At 34.8% G+C, this 20,757-nt stretch overlaps 1 protein-coding gene across 4 annotated transcripts in view; it reads left to right on the top strand.

The window, feature by feature from the left end:
• The window catches only part of LOC147913780 (uncharacterized), a 236,235-nt gene that overhangs the window by 4,635 nt on the left and 210,843 nt on the right, over positions 1 to 20,757 (top strand). The window contains exon 2 of one of the 4 annotated variants that reach the window (XR_015556311.1): positions 12,561 to 12,631. The exons of the other annotated variants lie outside the window; for them this stretch is intronic. The gene's annotated coding sequence lies outside the window, so the exon portion shown is untranslated. The remainder of the gene's footprint in view (positions 1 to 12,560; positions 12,632 to 20,757) is intronic. 4 annotated transcript variants of the gene reach the window in all.

Here is a 20,757-nt window from a genome sequence, read left to right as displayed (position 1 = left end):
GTACCTTTTTGAGAGACTTAGACATACTCAATTCTTGTTCATTTCTCCTGCCAACCAAATAATTATCCTAATATTTTATTCAGTGAGAAAGCTAATCTGGAAATCTCATTTTCCTACCAACAATTGCATAGCTAATTTGAAAGCTTCAAACATCTGTAATCCCAGGAAAACTTTAGGGATTTAAAAAAAAAAAACTCAGACATATAAAATTTTCAAAACCATAAAGAAAGTTTCTAAAGTGAATGTCTTCTAGTTCTACATATTTTTATCTCTCCAGCACAGTTTCACCGTAGCTTTTCCTTACTATTCTTTTCAAAGTATTTCTTTGCAGCTACTGATTTTCAGCATCGGTGTCTTTTCAAAGATGCTTTTCTGAGGACTGTTGATTTCAGGCCATTTCAACTGCATGAGTTATGCAAGTGTGAAAACTTTTTTGACTCTAAAAAAAGATGCTCCAGCCTATTTTTGTACTCTAATAAAGGCAAAAGGATAAAGACCAAACGAAATCGGGCATTGGTGGAGACTTTGCAAGGAAAGGAAGAACTAAGAAAATTTATATCCCAAATTAATATCATGATCAAAGCTAGGAATGGGAGACTGATGACAAAACAAAGCTTCACGTTATGCAGAGAACTGCATTTTTATTACATTTATATTAACATTTTTATTAACATTACCCCTGTTTTGCTTTCTCAGATATTTAAGGAAACACAAAAAGCTATACTGAGTGTAAGAGTAAGAAGTTATATAAAGACCTAGGTAATACAATGTGTCTGCAGTATAAAATGAATATTTATCAAGTTTTAAAAGTTTCCTTTTGATCAATTAATCTTAGTTATCCAGTGCATTGCACTGTGGACACTCATGGCCTTTGAGAAATTTAGGATCTAAGGGGAATTTAAAATTTAACTCCTGTCTTTAAGTACAATCTGTCTGTGTCTGTCTTTGTATATGTATGTATACACAGACACACATTTAAATGAAACCGTTAGACATATGTGAGGCTCAATATATATGAACCATCATTTAGGAAATTTCTAGGCATTACTGAATTCCCTGATGACTCTTAGAAACAAAATGTCTGTTTCTAATCAACTTATTGATATAAATGCCAAATGAAACAAAATGTCATAGGCAAGACACACAACTGATTGAAGAGTTATGTTGACTATTTTACCAGTGGTTTTTCCATCGTTAGTATTGCTTCTATTAATGAAGAACATGTGTCCTCTCACACTTGATTGTGGAAAACTTCATTATCAGAGGTAGAAATGGCACAAGGATGGACCCCTGAACGTGCATTCCCTCTCCTTTGTTTATCAGCAGAACTTTCTTTCTTGATCTCCTCTCTCCTCTCCATAGTGGCCATTGCAAAGTGGGCAGTGACTCTCTAGCCATAGAATCATGGAGTCTTCTTACTTTTACAGTCTAAGTCTTTCTATCAGTTAGGATCATTCAGCTGCAAGAAACACAATTTTCAACTAACAGAGACTCAAAAATAAAGGATTTAATTTTCCTACAGAGTGAGAAGTCTGGGAGTAGGTGGTTCTAGATTTGGTACAGAAGCCCAAAGTTCATATCAAGGAACTAGGAGTTTTCTATCTTTCTTCTCTGCCATCCTCAACTTGTTGATATTTTGGTCCTTAAGCTACAAGATGGCTACCAAGGAGGCATTATGGCCTCGTGACACCATGTTTGATTCACAGAGTGTGCTGGAGGAAAAGGGCTTTTCTTGTTTCAGGAAGACAAATCTCTTCCAGAGGCTTCTTATTAGGTTCCCTTCATGACTTATGGGCAAGAACCGGATCACGTGTTTCCCCATCCCCATTCCACGGCAGCATGGAATACTGGCCAAATGATCAACTAGCAAAGGAGCATAGGATTGCTATGATTGGATTAGACAAACCAGAGTCATCTCCTGGGGTTGGGCACATTGACACACCCTCCTCCCCCAACATTATAATTCCTTTGGCAAGGATGAAGGGGAACAGGCTGTTGAATATGTAAGTTTTGCCAGTTCCCCAGGCTGTGACTTCTGTAACATCTCCCTGAGTCTTGTATGACTCAACAGTGGGAATCTTCTGGATGTTCACCTTGGATTCTAGTTCTCCAATCAGAGAGAAAGGCAGGTCCAATATACCATTCCATAGCCTGTCACTCATAATTCACAGCTTTCTATGTGCTTTCTCAGCTCATTTTTTTTTAAACCTAAGAGGTTGCAGCTTACAAATATGCCTTTATCTTTTTATTGTTTTTCTCCGCTGTGGCTGCTTCCATCTGGGTACAAAATAAAATGGAGACAGAGTCTGTTTATCTGGTGACTTTTGGTTGTCTCCTCCAATTCCGTGACTTCGAGGCTTCTGTCGGATAGAGCTTGTGATGTGGGGCACCTATGTCCTCTGGTTTCTACTTTTAAACTCGCTGCTGGCTGCTCCACCTTTTCCATGAATGTTTAACTAATGTGTCATGATCCTGCCAGAATTGATTTTTCATTATAGAGGTCATTTTCTGAAGAGATTTGTCACTATCTTTAAAATAGTATTTCAGAGTGTTTATTAAAAACAATTCTAAACTCAATTTTGTGTAATGGTTTCTTCACAGATAGAATAAAGGGGCATTTTTTTAGACATTTCACATTTCTTATATGTTACTGATAAGTTGGAAGGTATGAAACTATCAATTTAGACATCATTTACATTTAACAATTGATTTATAAACAATTAAAAATGCAAACTAGTAGGTTATTCATGTTCAAGTGTTCTACATGATGTTTACAAATCAGTAATTTGCCACTAACACAATATATTCCATCTAGTGAACAATCCTGAATATTTTCTGCAATCCAAGATGAAGAAAATGAGATGCAAATGAAAATTAGTGCCTTAGTTTGAAATGGGTGCTTCTTTTACCTTTTGTATATTAGAGGTCTTTCTCACTTGGACTTCAATTGTTCTTTCTTCTCCCATCATTTATTCATCTTCAATTTAACTATCATTGCTAAATGAATAATTGGCTTTCATATTACATTGTCCCATTGTCTTTATCACCAGAAATCAAGTTCTGCTGTCATAGTTGGTTCTCAATACGGAGGTTTATGGAGTGGCTGGTGTTGAAGAAAGAAATGTAATTATAGAGGAAGAGCCCAAATTGCCCTGTATGAAAACTTAATATTAAAAAAATTAAGGCACTTTTAATAACGAGGGAGCATCTTTATCCCCTATTCCTCCATAAAAAAACATTCAAAAGGTCTTCCGGAAAGAAAAGAAAGATAGCAGTTATGCTTCCTTGGGCCCTAAATCTTGTCTTCAGATCTTTATGATAAAATGAAGGAGGAAATAACAAGTCATTATTTCTTTGCCTCATGTTCTTGAGAACCACATACCCCAAGACATCCTAGAACTTAGCAAAATAGCTTAGATACTGATTGAAAAGGCAGACTCAGAGTCTAGAAATGCAAAATAACAGCCCATATGCCAAACCACATGCATTGTAAGGCTTGATACTTCTGAAGGAAGATTTAAAAGGCGACAAAGAATTCCAAATTTGGAATCCACAGAGACATCTGGTATCTAAGAACTTTCCATTTTCCCTTGGCAGATATTTCAGCTAATTTTCCCACCTTGGTCAGAGTGCATAATTCTTTCTTAAGCTTATTCTAATTTTAACATACTCTCTATATTCCACTGTTACTGTGAAATGGCCCTACTCTCAGGACCAGCCATTTAATTTTAGCACTTAGATCATTTAGCAATTTCTTAGAAGAACAAAATAAGGGGGTAGAATTTAATTAACAAAATGGGTATACATCAACTTTTTTGTTGTATATTATGTATATACTACTATATATACATATATAGTATATTATATATATATATATAATATATTACTGTATATTATGTATATTTCCAACACTTGGTCTTCAAACAGATGCATGTGAAAAAAATGACAGATGAATCAAAATGTAGAAAAAGCATTGCATCCTAAATGGTGATTTTTGTATCATCAATGTGCACGAGGTGGCTCTTTGGTATCAAATAAATAGTACCAAAACTATCCTGAGGAATCCTCATTATGCTGCTTGCTTCTTTCAAACCAGTTTCTAGTAGCTGGTCTGTGTCTACTTGAAGAATGCACTAGTTTGGGTCCATATTTGCCCAGTGAGATGGGGACTTGAGGAGGCTAGTGAGGCTTTGGGATAACTACTGTGAGGAATGTACTAAGGGGTGCATATAAGGACTATTGAGTAGCAATGAGGGCTTAGTTGAAATTGCGTAGTGTGAATATATAGTAATATCAACCATCCCTATTTAATGACACTCAGCAACAGTGTCATAGAATTGTGTTCATTTTAAAGCTGAAAGAGACTATCTTTTCAACTCTTTCAACTGAAAGATGAGGAAACTGAGGCACAAATAAGCTAAATGAGTTGCCCAAGTCTACATGGCTAGTGGCAGACCAATTCTAACTTCCAGACCAGATCTAAGCATGGTATTTATAAGGATTTCAAAGTATGACTAATTTTAAAATAATTGGATTTTTGAGTTTTCCATAGATTCTGTCTCTCTTTTGTCCTGTCAAAGAGAAGATCTTGCTAGAATTTGATCAAAATAATTTCTATTTGTGATACCATTTCTTGAACTACTGTGTGAATTCTTATCAGAAGCAAGAGAAAATGGCAAACATGGACACGTATGTACCATCCATCCACCTGACCAAAGGTTTACAATTAGTAGATGTCTTTTTTATTTTTAATACCTGTATCTATATTTATCTATGAATTTATCTATTAATAGATAAATTTAATTTTATCATGTTCTAAGTTCATAAAAATAATTGCCACTTTGCTGAAAACATTTTAAGAAATAGAATGAAGAGTGAGTAGTGCCAGAATCCCTATTGGACCACTAATTACCACCAATGCCACTTGCATAGCTGCAATACTGTTGAATGTATGCATTTAACCTCGTTTAATTCTCACACTGTGAGAGATGTGGTATTATTTTCCCTATCTAAACAATGAGGAAACTAAAGCTCAGGTTAAATAGCTAACTAGTGGCTAAACCAAGTTCCTCCTTACATAGTCTAGTTTTTTTATGCCTATGACTAATTAGATTATACATCTGACCTAATAACTTTTAAAGAATAATGTTGATGAGGCTCAAAACTTGAAAAGAGTTCAAGATCAATTTGCCTAAGGAACCTTTCATTGAACAAATTGCAGTCTATGCAAAAGTCTTTGCTGCAGTTGGCAGCAGTTGTTACCAACTGATGACTTCCCTAGAGACATAATCAATCTGAAGTAGAATTGACAAGTCATTTATTTGACCAAGTGGTCCAGGAAAATGAGTCAACATAAACATGCACAGGTATCAACTTACACCTGGATGTCCCGTAGGGCCCCCTAAAACAGGCATTAATGGTTTCTGGCTCAAAGTGTAACTGAATTTTGCTGCTGGTAGAGTGCTTTCCAATTGACCAAATGGACAAATGTAACTTGAAATAAAATAATGAACATTACTTGTGAAAGGCATGGCTGCCACATAACATGCAAATATGGTTGAAAAATCCAAGCTTTCAGATTTGTCCTACAAGAGGCTTCTCTATTAGCAAATTTTACTGCCACTACATTTATGCTTCTTATTCAAAAGGAAATATAGCATAAAGTTTCTGTTATTCAGATTCTATCTCATTTTATCAGAAGGTAAAGCAAAGCTAGTAATAATTTGCTTCCCAGGTAAGGTAAGTAAAAGAATTATTGGTCTCTTTATTCTAAAGCAATTTTTATGGGTAAACTCCCAATTAGTAAGGATTATTGGAGTCTCAAACTGGCAGTTTTTGAGCAGAAAACTGCTGGAAGACCTGCTTTGTTTGGCTTGTTTTTTGTCCCTCCTACAGTTTAAAAAGGCATTGTAACCCAATGTTACCACAATAAACAAAAAAAACAAAGACAAAAAAAGTGGGGGGAAAAAAAGGCATTGTAATTTGTCAGGTGTAATGGCTGTTAAAAGGCAAGCACTTAGCACCTCTTGTCTTACATCTAGCCGTGTCAGACTTTCCTATCACCTGTCTAGCACTGGTGGACATTAGAAACTGTCTAGTGTGGCTGGCCCTTTGATATGAAACCAAGTCCATTTTCTAAAATAAGAAATGCTCTGGGTTAAATAAAGTGCGAACAGTGATAGTAATCGGTGCTGCATTAGGATATGACTTAGAGACTCCCTTGTGGTAATGCTTAATAATATGAAAGGATGTTTTAAGTGTGAAAAACACTTTATAAAATAGATATCCCATGCAATATATTTTTAATTAAAAAATTTAAAACTTATTAGTCATTATTTCTGGGTATTGATATCACAAACATTTATATATATTTTATGTGTATATATCAAAATTTCTACAAAAACGAGTCACATTTTTTTAATTTTTTTATTTTTTTGTGAGGAAGATCCGCCCTGAGCTAACATCTGCCAATCCTCCTCTTTTTTTGCTGAGGAAGACTGGCCCTGGGCTAACATCCATGCCCAACTTCCTCCACTTTATATGGGACGCCGCCACAGCATGGCTTGACAAGCGGTGCATTGGTGTGCGCCCGGGATCCGAACCTGTGAACCCTGGGCCGCTGCAGGGGAGCACGCACACTTAACCTCTTGCGCCACTGGGCCAGCCCCATGAGTCACATTTTAAATAAGAAAAAAACAAATATTCCTTTCACTAAAAGAATAACCAAGTAAATGTAAAAATTAAAACATAAAAACAGAAATCTCCTTGTTCAATGCAATAAGTAATATTAAAACTTATTGTGGGGCCAGCCCTGGTGGTCCAGTGTTCAAGTTTGGCACGCTCCACTTCTGTGGGCTGGGTTCAGTTCCTGGGCACAGACATACACCACTCACCTGTCAGTGGCCATCCTGTGGTGGCGGCTCAAGGTATAACAAAAAAAAAAAAGAGGAAGATTGGCAGTGGATGTTAGCTCAGAGCGAATTTTCCTCAGGAATAAATATATATATATATATAGTGGCTCAGAGAATTTGGATGTTTTTAAAAGAAGGATGGTGGTAGAAGTAAGTCATACTTTTCTGGTTGGTGTTATAGAGAGTAGTGAGAGGAGAATAACAAACTAAGAAAATGCACACAAAAAAGCAAATAGAAATAACTTTAAGGATAATAAGCATTAATGCTATTGTCATCTCTACTGATAAAGTATGTCTTTTCTAATGTGGAAACTGAGTTGATACTGTACTTCCAACAAATGGGGAGTATAAATAAATAACCTAAAAATCAGATGGAAGAATCAAACGGAGTAATAATGCTTTACAATTATGAAGCATTCACTTGTCTTTATTGTTATTATTTCCTCACATAGAATGGTTTACACGGAAAGTGTTTTTATAGGTAGTATCCCATCTGTTACTTACGGTGTCATAAGATGGGCAGGACAGTTATTTTCCATGCCCTCTTAGTAAAAGAGGAAACATACTCCAAGAGGGCAAATGACCTGCTCAGGCTGAAAGGGTGGGCTGATGTCTTTTTATAACTTGATTGTAAAAGTACCTGTTTGTTGAATTACGTCTTTGTGAATAGATTTGGTTTTTGCCCTTCCTCAATCTCTTCTTGTCAACTGAAATGTTACCCTTGCTCTTGATATATACATGTTTCCAAATCCTACTGTATTATTCAAACTGTTTTGATTAAAAGTGAAGGTAAAGCTAAAATACTTAACAGTCAGAATGATGGGCAGCGACTAATCAGAATGGTTGCTGGAATGACACCAATTCGTCAGGATGCCCCACAAACAAATAACATGGCTGTATAGGTGTGTATTAGCTAAATATCAGCCCCATGACAGAAAACCCAACTTAAACTGTTTTAAGGAATTCAGGGTAATTTTTCACACACATATCTGGGCTGTCCAAAGGTGGACTGTTTTTAGACACAGCAGGATCCAAGGACTCAAATGAAGTTAAGTATCTCTCTCTTTAGTTTTTCTTTCTTTGTATTGACTCCATTTTTGGAACGGCTCTCCCCTTGTGGTACAAGATGACTTATGATGCTCCAAATCTACATCCTATTTCCTCAGCAAAAATGAGTCTCTATCTATTGGTTGCCCCAGTATCAGGCTTGGGACTAACTTTAAATTGGCTCTGACTATTGGCCATCCCTGTCTTACAAACAGCCAAATTGATTTTGTTCCATCTTTAGTACTTTTGATGGTTTCCTCTATAAACCATATTGGAGCTATAGGTTTTATTATGGTTTGTAAAATAAGATCAATAATTATAAATAAAAGAATTTTTTTCACAGTGCTACCAGAACTTACTGAAAATTCTTAAAATATAAAATTTAAAGTAGGATAAAGTATATATTATGTATGTGAAATATTAAGTAAATATTAAATTATATATAAAAGTATAAGGTACATATTACATACTTTACATAATGCATATGTTAAAGCAGTAAACAGAACAGATAAGTTGTATACAACAGAAAATTGGTTCCTAAAATTTCAAGATGTCATTAAAGTTATCAGAAAATTGCCACAATCGTACGCGTCTTTGAAAAACCATTTTTACTAGATAAACCTAATATTGATCCATATGCTAGCTTTATTGGCCTAATACTTAAAACTTTTAATCAATATTTTTTGAGCCTTAACCCAAATAAGTGACCTTTTTTATGGACTCTTCAGTCAAAATGAACAGCCATGAATGACCAAGAACTTTATCTTTGATAATCCACTACAGCACTGTCTGACAGAAATATGATGAAATCCACAAATAGAAACTACATATATCATTTAAAATTTTCTAGTAACCACATTAAAAAGAAACAAGTGAAATTAATTGTGATAATATATTTTATTTAACCCAATGTGTCTAAAATATTATTTCAACTTGTAATCAATATAAAACATTTTAATGATATTTTTAACAGTATTCTTTTATATTAATTCTTAAAAATCCAGTGTGGATTTTACACTTAGAATACATCGTAATTCAGACTAGCCATGTTTCAAGTGCTCAATAGCCCCACGTGGCTAGTGGCTATCTTATTGCACTGCATAGATTTACTAGAATAGGCCAAAGTTGTTTACTCAGTAAGCCGAGTTTATTATTATTATTAAGGCCTGAATTCCTAATGCATTCCCTGACAATTTCAGTCCTCAGCCTGACTACATGTAATTGGACTGACTGTATGAGATATGACAAGATTGTTAGTTGAGGCTGTATGAGCAGGCTAAGGGTACTGTGAATTTTGGCATCACTGTAGATTATTTTTATGTCTATTACTTATCTTGAATTTACACATCAACTTATATTTGTAAATTTCAGGCACCCGACATGGTTTTAGCTCAATGTCCTTCCTTACTTAATCCCAAAGCATAATGATCTCATGTGAAGAGAATCATCCACGACACACCCAATAACAGAAAGGGAAAGTTCAAGGTCTTGCAAGTAGAGTAATACACTTCAAAATAGTTAACAGAGTGTTGTTTTCATGGTATAATGGCACTTTATAAGCATTATAATCAATAAAGGTACAGTGAGGGAAAGGCTTCTGCGTATTTTAAATGGCCTCTTTTAACTCTTGTTTTATTCAGGTCATGAAAAAAAGGATTTTAGTATAAAACAATACCCAAAAGTCTTGTCAAGGAATGAGCTAAGTCCTGCATCACAGCAAATCTGGGGCAAGTATAGGGAAGGTAGGATAGAGATACCAGTTAGTTTTATGTTTTTAAGAAATAAATCTAAGGCTAGTTAGGTGGATCAATTACTTAAACAAATTTCTTGAGTTTCACTTTAAACATATTAAATGGAAAGAGTAAATGGGACAGGCCTATATTTTAACCTAATGCATAAAATCGATAGGTACCAAGTGACTCTTCAGCCTGAATATATTTATAATGGCCACATGTCCCACATTTACCAAAATGGTTCCTGTTGAAATATCTCTATTCCATTTGTACCTCATTTTTGGCTTAATAAAAATATTCCATGTCTAAGATATATCTCTTTATTTCTCAAAATACACAATACAGCTTAAACTTCTGGAAAGATTTTTAGGCTAGATCCAGTGGTCATGAAATTTTCCCACACAAGGTAGAATTTGGAACCAAGAAAAAAATGTTTGTGCTCAACATCATTTGCTTCCCAAATTATTACCATGCTTGCTTACTAGGATCTAGAGTAGATTTAGACTGTTATTCATTAACTACAAGAAAGTACATTGTCATCATTTCTGTGTTGGGGAAGACATGTCACAAGTGTTGCATGAGGTAAGTGTGTGCTAGCACGTACTATAAATACTTGCCAGGCTACCTTGAGAAAAACATTTATGACCAAAATTAGGAATGCTGGATATTGTTGTATTGACTCACCTATATTAAACCTCAATAGAAATAGAAATTATTTATCTTATAATTAGTGGACTTTCTGAATGTGAGGATGAAAAACAAGAATCCTCATAATTTATGGGAAATTCTCTCTCATAATTAAACATTACCTTTTTCCAATTCTCTTTATTTTCTCCTTCTGGAATTGCAATGATACATGCTTTCAACCTCTTCCTCCCCATGACTTTGTCCTCTCTTTAATGTGTGTTGGTGCTGCATCCTGGATGATTTCATCAGATCTCTCTTCCAGTTTACTAATTCTTTTCTTTCTTTTGTTTCAGCTCTCCTTAATCTACTGTGTAAACCACAGAGTTTAAAATAAACATCTGTGAATATCCTTGTATGCTGAGTCTTTTATATAATATCTTTTTCTTTTGTTTTCTTTATTTAAAATATTAACATGAAATACACATACATATAAGTGTATAACTTACTAATACTAAATGTATTTTTCAGTGAGTTTCTTTTGGGTGCTTCTTTTTCAGTTTTTTATTCTTTTTTGTCTACTACTGACTAATCATTTAGTGATTAACACACACATTAAATTGTGGTAAAATAACATAACATTAAATTTGTTATTGTAATCATTTTAAAGTGTACGATCCAGTGGCATTAACTACATTCACAATGGGCAACTGCCCCACATTGCACACAATGTACAATTGAAGCTATCTAGTTCCAGAAATTTTTTATTACCCCAAACGGAAACCTTGTACCCATTAAGCAGTCAGTCCCAATTCACCACTCCTCCGAGCCCCTGGCAACCAAAATCAGCTTCCTGTCTCTATGGATTAGCCTGTTCTGGATATTTCATGTAAATGGAATCATACAATTTGTGGTCCTTTGTGTCTGGCTTGTTTCACTTAGCATAATATTTTCAAGGTCCATTCATGTTGTAGCATGTATCAGTAGCATATACAGTAATTCTCTTTATGGCTGAATAATATTCTATTGAATGGATATCTCACATTTTGTTTATCCATTCATTTGTTGATGGACATTTGGGTTGTTTCTACCTTTTGGCTATTGTAAATACAGCTTCTGTGAACATTCTTGTACAAGTTTTTGTTTCAACTCCTGTTTTTAATTCTTTGGGATATATACCCAGGAAGGAAATTACTGGGTTATATGGTAATTCTATGTTTAACTTTTTGAGGAACCATCAAATCATTTTCCACAGCGCTGTACCATTTTACATTTCTACCAGCAATGTATGAGGATTCCAATTTTTCCACATCCTTGCAAATACTTGTTATTTTCCTTTTTTTTAATGGCCATCCCAGCAGATGTGATGTCTCACACCATCTACACAGTAGATGACTAATGCCAAATGACTAATGCCATTTAGCGTCTTTTCATGTGCTTGTTGGCTATTTGGATATCTTTTTTGGGAGAAATATCTATTCAAGTCATTGGTCCATTCTAAATTGGGTTATTTGTCTTTCTGTTGTTGATTGTAAGAGTTCTTTATATATTCTGGATACTAGACCCTTATCAGATAAATGATTTGCAAATATTTTCTCCCAGTCTGTGGATTGTCTTTTTACTTCCCTCATAGTGTTTTTGATGCACAAGAATTTTTAATTTTGATGAAACCCAATTTTTCTATTTTTTCTTTTATTGCTTGTGCTTTTGGTGTCATATTTAAGAAACTATTGTCAAAGTCATGAAGATTTTCCTCTGTTTTCTTCTAAAAGTTTTATAGTTATAGACCTTAAATTTAGATCTTTGAGCTATTTTGGGTTAATTTTTGTACATAGTGTAAGGCAAAGGTCCAATTCATTTTCTTACATGTGGATATCAGCACCATTTGTTGAAGAGATTACTCTTTTCTCATTGAATAGTCCTGTCAACCTTGTTGAAAATCCATTGTAAAGCCCCTGTTCTACCCGACTTCCTCCCAAAATCTCTCCCCTGCTCTTCCTCCCAGCTTTCTGGCATGTCTTTTGTTTGCTCCAACTTTCTTTTTTTTCCCCAGGTGTCAGCAACTTGTTCATTTCATTTTCATTCTTTTTGAGGAACACATAGCCACTCCACTCAGACAGAGTTCTGAGTGAGGCCAAACAAAGGGGAGACCCGTGCATAAGTCTTTGGGGGAAACTCCAGTCAGGTCACAACAGAGAAATTTAATTCCTTGAGGACAAGTTCCTTTCTGCTTCTCTGGTACCAGGTACCCACACTCGGAATGCAGGCTGCCATCTTCAAGAATGTCACCATGCCATGAAAGAGGGTGGAGCAAGGGTAAGTTAAAATACCACAGAGATCTCTTACCCTATTTCAGTGGAGTTTCTGCTGGCTAAGCCTGTGGTTGGTGGCTGTAAACCTTCAGCTATCTTTCAGAATTCTGATAAAGTTGATTCTGACAGGTTTCCTTTTTGCCAAAGTTTTAGTGTATTTTGGAAGGGATGGCTCCTGGAGGTCCCTACTCTGCCGTATTTGCTGATATCACTCTACTCTATATATTTTAACATGCATATTTAATTTTAAAAAGTCTAAAAAAATTTTACCTTTTTCTCAAAAATATAAGGATTTTAGAATGCTTTCACTCTAATCACCTCCTGCCCAACCTATAGGCTATTTTTTCCCCATTATTTTAGTTCTTGGCTGCTTACATATCCTGCATGATAATGATGATTATAATGACAATGAGGATGATGATGATTGTCGCTGTTTCATAAGGCAATGCTTAATTAATTTTTCTCGCTTATTCACCAGCATAACTCCCCATCATTCCACTGTAAATCACAAATGCTCCAAATCTTCATTGTCCAGTGTGGTAGCCATTAGCAACACATGTCTATTGAGCACTTGAAAGGTGGTTAATAAGACTGAGGAATTAGATGTTGTTTATTTACTTTTAACTAATTTAGATTTAAATTTGAAAAATGAAAACAGTGGAAAATATTCTTCTGTTAAACATAAATGTACTGTTTTGATAGGACTACGTTTCACTTTAAGTGTTACAATTGTAATTTCAATGTGTTGTAAGTATAAAGTACACAATGGATTTCAAAGACATTATGAAAAATGAACGTAGAGTATCCTATTAGTAATTTCTTATATTGATTACATGTTAAAATGATAACATTTTATACATTTAGTTAAATAAACTATTATTAAAATTATTTTCATCCATTGTTTTTAATGGTCTTAACGTGGCTACTAGAGAATATAAAATCAGAATATGTTTCTATTGATAGTGCTGCTCCAAACAATATGATTTTTAATCTCTCTGATATATGTAAAATTTAGAATTTCCCTTAGTGAAGGTCTTTAGGTGATAAACTCTCTATTTCGTCTAAAATTGTTTTTATTTCATTTACTTTTTGCCAATCCTCCTTTTATTTTTTTTGCTTGAGGAAGATTAGCTGTGACCTAACATCCATGCCAATCTTCCTCTATTTTGTGTGTGGGTCACCATCACAGCATGGCTGGTGAGTGAAGTAGGTCCGTGCCTGGGATCCAAACCCATAAACCCGGGCTGCCAAAGCTGAGCGTGAAACTTTAACCACTCAGCCACAGGGCTGGGCCCTCATTTACATTTTTCAAAGATAGTTTCTGTGGGTATAGAATGCTAAATTGATATATTTTTTTTCCCAACACATTGAAGATATCCTTCTACTCTCTTCTAGCTTGCACTGTTACCTTCAGTAAGTAAACATTCAGCCTCATTGCCATTTCTATGTTAGTGATCACTCATTATCCTCTGGATGATTTTAAGATCCTCTCCTTTAAGTTGATGTTCTCCTGTGGTCTGTCTAGGTGTGGATTTCTTTTTACTTATCCTGTTTGGAGTATGTTGGGTTTCTTTGATCTGAGGTTTTGCGTCTTTCAATAATTCTGGAAAATTCCAAGCCATTATCTCTTTAAAGAGATCCTCTTCCCCATTCTTTATATTATCACTTTTTGGAACTCTAAATAGATGTACATTCAACCATCTCTTTCTAAATTCCATGCCTTTTCACTTCTCTTTCATAGTTTCTTTCTCTCTCTTGGCTGTACTCTATCAATCTGTTGTTTAATCATCACCGAGTATTTTTATTTGAACTATTGCATATTTTACTTCTAGAGGTACTGGAGGTTGTTTTTGGTCTTCTTTGCTCCTATATTCAAGCTTCTCATTTAATTCTTTAAATATGTTAATTATAATATTTTTTATGTTCTGACTGTTGATATCTGATGTCTTTAAGGGTTTGTTTCTGCATCTGTTATTTCTACTTGATTTCATTCATAATACTTTCATTTTTGTAATGTATTTCATGACATTTCAGTGTAAGCTGCATTATTCCTGGAATTTTGTCCATAGGAATCCATAGGGCTGAAGTTGAAGGTGAATTCCTCAAAGAGGATTCTCATTTGCTTTTGCCAGTCACTTGGGGGAACTTACTAACCCAGAACCACTGAATTTTTCCATTTAGGGTTTCTTTTTTTATCATATAAGTAGTATGACTTTGCAGCAAAAACCTGGCTTATGGATACAAATTTTTAGGAAAGGACTTTTTCCTCCTCTACCAAGTGCAAAGGCTGAATTAGGGAAGTTTCCTATCTTTCTCCTCCTATGTGATGGGTTTATTTATAATTCATTATTATACTAGGCGGGTAGCCTATGGGGCTTCAGTTTACCTAGGATCCCTTATTAGGTTCCTAACTCACGTAGGCCCAAGACTCCACCTTCTGTTCCCTGAGGGTCTCATGTAGAAATTGAAGTAAAACCTCAAGGTCTCCAGGATTTCTGCAGCAGAAATCCTGGGGGAAATATGCAGTTTTGGTGTCATTTTCCTTTTAGGATTTCAGTAGGATTTCAGTTTTCAATGAGTTTTGAGGACCTGCAGATTCTTTGCTTTTGTGCCAGTGCAATAATGTGCTAAAAATATTTTCTTTACATTGTATGTAGCATGCTAATTCTTTCAATCAGTGGATCATTCAGTGTATCTGTCTGTCATAACGTTAGAAATAAAATGATCTTTTGTTCCTTTCTCATATTTTCAGTTCCATCTTTTATTCCTCACATATTTTGAACATAACTATTTTATAGTTTATATCCAATAATTCCGATATCTGAAATTTTTGACAATCATTAGACAATTGTCTACATTAGTCGTTAGTCAATTCAGACAGTTTTTTTGTTTTTCTTATTTATGATTCTCATACTTGTAAGCTTTCTGTGTCTTTCTGTTTTGGATGTCTTTGTTAGCATATATTGGATATCTTTAGTTAACATATATTGGATATCTTCGAGTCAATAACTAGTAGAATTAAAATGTGATATATACCTTTCAAGTAACTAAAGGTAAAATAAATTAAAACACAGTTTATGTCACAAAAGGTTAAAAAGCAAGTGAAAGAAATCATAGAACCTACTTTCATTGAAGGGAAAAAAGGGATTTGTTATCTACCAGTTATAGACTAGGGAACAATCTGGATCTTTATTTTTTAGTATAGAAGTTTAAATTACTTATATATATTTTTATCTGATATATTTCATGCTTTCTGTTTTTTGTTTTTGTTGTTGCTTTGTTACTTATTTTGTGTTCTGATTTTTGCTATTTAAACTATATTTTTTAACTATTTAGACTATATTTTGTGACCAAGACAAGAATATGAACATTTTTTATAAATATTCCCTTGATACTTGAAAATAAAGATTTTTGCATAGCTAACTATATAACTATTTGTTCAGTCTAATTAATTGTATCATTCATCTTCCATATGTTGTTTTCTGTCTTTTTAAATACGTCAAAGGTAGGAAAATGTATAATAAAGTCTCCCTCAAAAATTGTATTTTTATCTTTTTCTCCTTGTATTTCAACCAGTTTTTGATGTGTGTGTGTGTGGGCATGTATGTGTGTGTATGTGTTTGGGACTATACTATGCATTTGTTAAGGTTCAAGATTTTTATATTTTTATTGACTATTGTACCTTTTGAGTTTTAAATCTTGAATTATGTAGTATTTTACCTAAAAAATTATTCAACTTATATTTATAGCCAATTATAAATGTCAAAAGTAAAGTATCATCATTTAAATTTTTCCTTTGTAAAATGAGGAACTTAACCTACTTTTGCTTGCTTTTGTTCATTCAATCCTAACATACTTCTTGAATACCTATCATGACTCCCTAGGTACTGTTCAAGCTGTAAAAAACAAGGATAAAAATCCCTGCCTTCTTGAAGCTTAATTCTAGTGGAGAGAGACAGGTAATAAACAACAAGTAAATAAATAAATGACCACATTTCATTGATTCAAAGAAGTACATTTTTTTCACAATTTACCATCTTTGAAATCAGGATGACTCTTACAACTGGTGATACATCATGTTTAATTGGCCATGCTTTTCCAGGTAGAATATTAAAAACAATGGTGAGCTTTATAATTAATGATGTCTTACATTAAATGGAATATTGTAGTATGTCAAATGGTGATAAATGCTATGCAGAAAAAGAAGGTGGAGAAGGGGGATGGAAATTTCCAGGGAAGTCTTGCATTTTTAAGTAGTATGATCAGGAATGCTCTCTTGAAAAGATGACTCTTGAGCAAAGACCAGAAGGAGATTAGAGAATGAGTAGGACCACCGTGCAGTTGTGCAGGTCATATACGGCTTCGCTTTCAAGATTACCATTCATATGGATTATGTGAAGAGCCTTACAACCATGCTCAGCACCTATGAGAGGGAACCATGTGGATATCAAGAGGAAGAGGAGTCTAGGCAAGAGTATGTCATATGCTGGAGGGCACCACATGTTCAAGGCACAGAGTGAGTGTGGGGAAGCGTAGTAGATGATGTCAGAGAAGTAAGACGGGGCCGGCTAATATAACGTCCTGTGGCCACTGTGGGACTTTGACTTCTGCCTTGAGTGAGATGGGAAACAATTAGAAGATGTAGAAAAGGCAACTGATAATGTCTGACTTATATTTTCAAAAGGACCACTCTGACTGCAGTGTTGAGTAGAGAGTACAAAAGGGGACAAAATAGGATATGGTGATATGGGTTAGCAGGCCTATTGCAATAATCCAGGTGGGAGAGGAGGGTGCCTTGGTGGAGTGCGTGAGAAGTGATCAGGGTCTGGGTTTATTTTGAAAGTATGTAGGGCCAACAGGATTTACTTATGGATTAAATATGGTGTGTGAGTAAAAGAGAAGCCAAGGATGTTTCTAAGTTTGAGGGGCCTAAGCAATTGCTCTCACTCCCCTGTTTGTTTATATAATCTAGGGTTTAAAACCCAAATTATACATAAAAATTATTTTTTAATAACATGTGTTTTCTTTAATTACTATCATTGAGATTTACATTCAGTTTTGTAAGCAAATTTATTATGCTTACACAGCACTAAGTTAAAATGGTTTTAGTTCTCATCTGCTTTACTATTATTCTTGGGTTCTTGACTTTGAGCTTTTGAACCTTCTCTATATCTGACCTCTGTTCACGCATTCTAGTCTGTATTTTGGTATTTACAATTTCCAGTTGGACATGGAAAGGAGGTGTAGGCAGTGAGAACAAGGACAATAACCCTTGGATTTCCTCTGTCTACCCGTATGGTAGAAAGATAGCGGCTTAGTTTTCTGCTTGGTATAAACTTTGTGTTTCTGAACCAAGGGAAAGACAGAAGATGGAAAAGTCTTGTCCACTCACTGATAAGGAGGCAGGCCTGCCCTTTTCTGGTGGTGTCACAGGAGTGGGTCACTGATTGATCTTTCAGTCTAGTTCCATTGATCTTGCAGTGAATAATTCTGGAAGCAGAGTGATTATCAGGACTTGTTTTTGGTGTTTCTGTTTCTTTTTGTCTTGTTCTATGCCTTCATATAGTCTAGTAGGACAATGGTGCAATGTGTGTCAAGGGTGGTTTGTTAGGCATTATTTTAAGGGGGAATTCAGAGGCTTTAAATTTAAAACTAATATGCCTTAGTTTAAACTAAGGCATTTAAAACTAAGCTGCCTTAGTTGAAGAAGGCACAAGCTGAGAATAACTTAACTTGTTAAAGACACTTTATGTCCACTGGACTCAGCAGGGTTCTGACTTCTAATAATATTTCAAATGGCACTATTACCTTCATTTACAATTATCACATGGAGCATTTGTGGGAAATCATGCCATGTATGACAGGATCATCCTACTCCTTTCTCCTAAATGGGCATTATATTTGCGTTTCATTGAGCAGAATTTGAAAGCAAAGACCCTCCCATATATGCAAGAACACATCTTGAATCCTGATGGAGGTATATTGCTTTCACATAGACCCAGAGAATTAAGAAGCTTATTCAGAAATTTAGGAGGTGACATTTGAACTGTGTCATAATGTGGTTTGTGGGCAACACCCTACCCTGCCTCGGTAGTTCTGTGCATTGTCATTATGAGTTGTATTGATGGAAACTGCCTGTATCTGAGCTGCTTATGCACTTCAGTGACACAGCAAGAAACGTTGGCTCTGTGCACACCCTAGAATAACATCTTTAAGAGTACAGCTTTTATAGCGTATATATAGGAACCGTCGGTTCCTATATATCTGTATGTACTTCTATTCCTATATTATATATAGGAACAGTAAGTATTCTGGTGTGAGTTTTTACAGGCAAAATAATATTGTCTCTTTTTAAATGTTGGGCAAGGCTAGTGCCAGCCCACCAGGAAGGCCTGAAAGCCTAGCCATCTGTCAGCAGAAGGAAAGAGTGATACCAACTGAAAGAGAAATGGCATTTAAGCGAAGGGAATTTTCCTTAGCATATTCTAGTCATCCTTCGTGAGTTTTGCTTCATTAAACAATAAAAACAAAAGCAATTTTGTATACTTTGTCCTGCTTAAATATGGTTTCATGATTCTGCAATGAAGATTTTCTTTTATGGGTGGTTGTCAACATTCTACTGAATGATATTTTAATATAAGTTAAACTTAACAGAGTTAGGAAATTGGTAGATATACACCTCGCATAGTTATTCTCAGCATAACTTTTAGAAAACATTTTAATATCCTGATATAAATAACAAATTATCTATGTTAACTTTGCAAATAGCCACTCATCCAGAGGTTATGAACAGTAGAAGTAGAGAAAGTGGTAAAGGATAATGACAATTTATTTTTATTCCTTTGTTTTTCCCACAAAGGGACATGTGGTTAAAAAATTGGATAGGTGGTGAAGATTTTAGGTTATTCTGTGATACTGTTCCCTTGATTAAACAATGTTGTTATAAATACAAGTGTTATTTCTAAGCACCTTCTATGTTTAAGGCTCTCTTCTCTGTATTATAAGAAATTAAATAAACAAATCTTAGAATAGTAGAGGAAATGTCATGTTTTGTCCAAATCATAGTAGAAAATAATCAGAATCAATTTCCATTGTCATTTTTGTCTGGTTACTAAGGAGATTATTTTGTTTTGTGGGAGTGTGGGGACTAATATTCTGGAGAATATGATTAATTTTCTGAAACAAAAACAAAACCCAAAAACTAAATACTAGTGTTACAAATCCGTCAATTACCTTTATCTTTATTGTGTTCTATAAGCAATATGCAGAATCTTCCATAAATGTCTTTTAACCTCTGTAACTTTTAGGAGATTAAAAAGTTGTTAAATTTTAATATTACACTTCTAATGTTTAAAGCCTAATAACTCAGCTAATGAGAATATTCTGTGCCATTGGACACAGTGTGGCTTACTCTCTTTTGTCAATACTAGTTGAAAAGGTTGTGGAAAGGGGGAAAATTAGACTAGATTTTTTAAAACAATAGAATTTACGAGAATAAATTGTATTTTCCTTTGGGAAGCAGTGAGATACATGCTTAAAAAAACAAGGCGATTCATTTTTCTTGTTCTTCAGTCCAAGTCTTGGTTGGAGCTTTTCCTGGCTGTCATGGCCTAGTCACCTGCTGAGGTCTCAGGTGGAGAAGCCACAGTTGCCCAGCTGTTCTAGACAATCTGCAGAATTCATTTTCTATGTGTGGACAGTGTGGAGGCTAGCACGACAGCCTTCTTTTAGGGAAACTTATGCTACAAAGACAGACTTACAAGGCAATCTCTCAGACCATTATTCACATGAGAGAGGATTTCTGTGGGGAGGGATTTACAAAGGGAGTTACCCTGAGAATCCTGCAAAAATCAATCTCCCATGTGCAATAAAACACAAATTGACTGCCACAATTTTTTTGGACAGAATTTTCAAGAGGACTTACTGAGAAAGTAAGTAAATTGAATTCTTTGTAGGCATTTTTAGGAAGAGAGTTTTGATTGTGATTGAAGAAATCCTCGAAATTGTTATTCCTGATAGTTTTCTGTCATTCAGATCTTGGACAGGAGTTTTAATTCTGGATATGAAATATTCATTAATATACATTCCTCTATTGGAATTACCACTAAAGATGGACTTTTGTCCAGGAAT

Source organism: Ceratotherium simum, chromosome 25 (assembly GCF_057802395.1).
Source record: "Ceratotherium simum simum isolate JZ-2026a chromosome 25, ASM5780239v1, whole genome shotgun sequence".
Taxonomy (NCBI): domain Eukaryota; kingdom Metazoa; phylum Chordata; class Mammalia; order Perissodactyla; family Rhinocerotidae; genus Ceratotherium; species Ceratotherium simum.
Note: the sequence above shows the minus strand (reverse complement) of the source record. Positions and strands in the feature narration are given on the sequence as shown.